At 36.5% G+C, this 4253-nt stretch overlaps 1 pseudogene across 1 annotated transcript in view; it reads left to right on the top strand.

Annotated features, from left to right (window-relative positions):
* LOC116093398 overlaps positions 1-4253 on the top strand; it is a 140411-nt pseudogene that overhangs the window by 93689 nt on the left and 42469 nt on the right. The gene's annotated exons all lie outside the window — the stretch shown is intronic.

A 4253-nucleotide genomic window follows, 5' to 3' on the forward strand; every position in this document is an offset into this window, starting at 1 on the left:
AATTCATTGTTTTTAATAGCTGAGTAGTACTCCATTGTGTATATGTACCACATTTTCTGTATCCATTTTTCTGTTGAGGGATATCTGGGTTGTTTCCAGGTTCTGGCTACTATAAATAAGGCTGCTATGAACATGGTGGAGCATGTGTCCTTATTACATGTTGGAGCATCTTCTGAGTATATGCCCAGGAGTGGTATAGCTGTGTCCTGTGGTAGTACTTTGTATTTTTTTTAAGATTTATTTTTTATTGTATTTTATGTGTATGATTGCACTGTAGCTGTATAGATGGCTGTGAGTCATCACTTGGTTGCTGGGAATTGAACTCAGGACCTCTGTTTCCTCAGGCCCAGCTCACTCTGGTGTAATACAACGTAGCTGTCATCAGATACATTAAGACAATAGTTGAGAATTATACTAATTGAGTATTACCTATAAGTTTCTTTTCTCTTATGGCTTTTTTATTCTGAGGTAATTTCTTCTCTGTCTAACATAATAAGAGTATCAACAATGGTTATTTAATTTTATCAGCTATTTTTAAAACTTTACTCAGATAAATATGTGTTTTATTTTCTTTAGTTTCTGTGATTTATCCTGCTTATTGATCGTCATGTACTGAGACATTGTTGACATTTCATCTAGGCTCTGCCCCACAGTTACCTGGCAACAGCCAGGTATGCCTGACTCACTATAAAAGGAGCTGCTGGCCCCCTCCTCACTCTGTTGTTCTTCTCCTCCCTTCTCTTGCTCTTACTCTTTCCCTCTCAGTCCTTTCACTTCCCACTCCCCTCCCTTCCTCTCTTTCTCCACATACTCATGGATGGTATCTTCTCTCTGTCTCTATCTCTCTCTGTGAGTCTGTCTCTGTCTCTCTCTCTCTCTCTCCCTTTCTCTGTCTCTATTATCCACTCAACTTCTCTGCCCATGCCCTAAATAAACTTTATTTCTATACTATATCCATTATCTGGCTGATACCTCAGGGGGAAAAGATGCCTCAGCATGGGCCCATAGAGGTAACCCCTCCCCTACTCCATACCACACCTCCAACCAACTAATCCCTGGCTTCTTTTTCTTTCTTCTTCTTCTTCTTCTTCTTCTTCTTCTTCTTCTTCTTCTTCTTCTTCTTCTTCTTCTTCTTCTTCTTCTTTAAAACAAAGCAGACATTTTGTATGAAAAATAAATACAATGGTATTATGACCATTTTAATGTACAGATCAATTTAATTTGCTTGTTATTTTATGGAATTTGTATCATGTTCTCCAGGGATATTTGTCTGTAATTTTGTGATTGTTATAGTGGCTTTGTTAGGCTTTGGCCTCGGCATTATGTAGCCTCTTCTAACGAGTCTGACATTATTCTTTCCACTGTTATTTTTCTGGAAGAATTTAAAAAGAATTGTCATTTCTTTAATTTTTGTCTCCAATATTCACCACAATGCCATCAACTCTCCATGCTTATTTCTATTTTCATCTATATGTCTTCTTAAACATTATCTGAGTCACTTACAGCCAGTATACAGCCAGGACTTGTTCTGTCTGTTAGAGTTCTTACATTTTTCTGGACTATACACGCTTTGTAGTCTTAGTGCTATGAGCAGAATCTTTCTATCTTTCTTTTCAAAAAAAAACATTTATTGTATTATGATGAGAAAACTTACATGATTTCAATTTACCTGAATTTGTTAACATTTAAAAACATATTTTAATTAAATAGAATTGAATCATATTCTTGTTTCCCTTTTGGACCACCGCTCCTCCCAGAGAACCCCCTTCAATACCTACAATATCTTTTTTGTCATATTCCTTAAAATTTATAAAATATTATAACAATAAAAATAAGTATTATAAAAGTTGTTTGATATAAAACAACAATCGATTTAACAGTCTTATGTAGATGCTCTTCCACAGCAATAGAGAATCTTTCAATGGGCTATGTGATAGAGAAAAGCCATTGGTTGAATTCTACTTCAAGCCAATGTAATACATAAAAACCAAAATAGATGAAGAAGACAATTTCCACCACTCTGGTAGCCTCTGTACAATGTTGTGATAGTTACTGTTATGTATCTGATATCCTGGGTGAAGTAATTGGAGTAGGCCCAGAGGTTAGATGGGGAGACTGAGTCTACAGACTCAGTCTACAAACTCAGTCTAGGTTATACTTTACAACATTCTTTTGAAACATATCCCACTCAGATTTATGAGTGTTGCATAAGATTGTCCATTATCTCTAGTTTAATGCAGTGTCTGCAAGGACCAACATTAAGTTCTGCATTCTGATCAGTATGAATTCTACCATGTTTCTTGATTTCTTCCTGATATATGTGACCTTACAGTGCCATTTCCTTTAGCATTCTCTGTATTCTGAAACTGGAATGGTTTTCATTGGAAGAATCTCAAAATTCTCTGAAAGCTACATAATGGCCTCTGGCTTTCATTGCCCTTTGTAGAAAAATTGTACCCTAGAAAATCCTATATATATATTATATAAAATCCTATATATATGAATATATATATATATATATGTGTGTGTGTGCATATATATATATATATATATATATACATATATATATATATATATATATATATAAACCTAAACTCAGGTTTCCTTCTCGTGAAAATGAAGGAGTGGAAATATATCAGTAGATTTGAAAAACCTTCAGCTTTAGAAACTGTTTTCTATTAAAAGAGAAAAGGTGAAAGTCTAGCTTATAAAATAGATGAAGGTACAGGTTGAGGAGATTCCAAAGGTCAGATTCTGCACTTCATCTTTATCAGCTTTTCCTTCATAATTCCTTCCAGAAGTCCCTGAGACTGTCTACAAAGTTATAAAACCACCATACATGATTGAAAGAGGTAGATAAGGGCCAAACTGTAAAGAGTAATGTTGGTTCTTTTTATGGAGTTTTAAATTTAGCCCATGAGGTTCAGAATCTTCTGAAGGGAGTTAGTGTAAAAGGACTGGATAGAACCTGTACAAAAAAATTAGTCTGTATACAGAAAATATCTCAGAAATCCAATGGTTTTTCTTTGTCTTTCCTATAAGGAAATAATGTCTCAAAGTTTTTAAAAACTAACAGATAGAAATAAAGGTAGCCAAATACAAGGGGTGGAATATTACAATTTAGAATGGAAATGTCTACCCAAAGGCACTGGTGTTGAAACTTTGATTCATAACAGCTATTTCTGAGAAAGATGATCAAAGAAGATGTGTTTTTAATGGGTATACCAGGACCCAGTAAGGTCAGGAAGAAGCAAGTACAGGCAAGGGGATGAATGACTCAATGACAATATTAGCTTTTATTCAAGAGAAAAATCTGCAAAGGTTGTTTTGGTATAAAAATCAAAGTGTGCTCTCTTACAGGCTGGGGTAAGTATAAGGCAGGAAAGGGAAGGGAAGCAGAGATGCCAAGGCCAGGAAGCAGGAGAGGATGGGTTGGTGAGCAGGGGGAGGGGGGAGGAAATGGGAGTTTTTTTCAGAGTGGAAACCAGGAAAGGGGAGAACATTTGAAATGTAAATAAAGAAAATATCTAATAAAAATATAAATCTGACATAAGAGAGAGAGAAAAAAAAATAATAGTCCCTCTTTTTGACCCACAATTATTCATTGATAAGAAAAACTAGGGAACATTGAGTTTAGGAATGTCATATAATTGATAAAAATACTTTGTAGCAGCCATTACTGAGGCTGATGATGATAGGGCAGGGTGAACAAGAGGGAAGAGAAAATAGTTACTTTAGTTCTGGCTAAGTAACAAGGAGAGCTGGGATGTGCATGAATTTCCCTTTGAAGGAGAAATAGAACAATTATTACAATGGGGTGTGGTGAAGTGGTAAAACAGGAGTAAACAGACAGTGGGGAGATAGAGGTAGAGAATTCTGAGAGAAACTACTGGAATTGGGGCATTAGGTTAGAAACCTAATGCCATCTCTCTGGGCTGGTGTCCTGATCAGACCTTGGGCACAAGCTCTGCAGCCTGTCCCACAACACACAGAGGAAGCTGCTGCACTCCCAGGTGCTCTAACAAGCTCAGAATCACAGGATCCCAGAATCAAAGGGTCACAGAGACAGCCTGACTCTGAGGAGTTCTGATACAATCAGTATCACAGGAAGGACTGACTCCAGTCAGATTTAGCAAGGGCAGGTAGCACTAGAGATAACCAGATGGCAGGGGCCAAGTGTAAGAAAATAAATAACAAAAACCAAGGTTACTTGGCATCATCAGAACCCAATTCTCCCACCATAGCAAGTCCTG

Source organism: Mastomys coucha, chromosome X (assembly GCF_008632895.1).
Source record: "Mastomys coucha isolate ucsf_1 chromosome X, UCSF_Mcou_1, whole genome shotgun sequence".
Classification (NCBI taxonomy): Eukaryota; Metazoa; Chordata; class Mammalia; order Rodentia; family Muridae; genus Mastomys; species Mastomys coucha.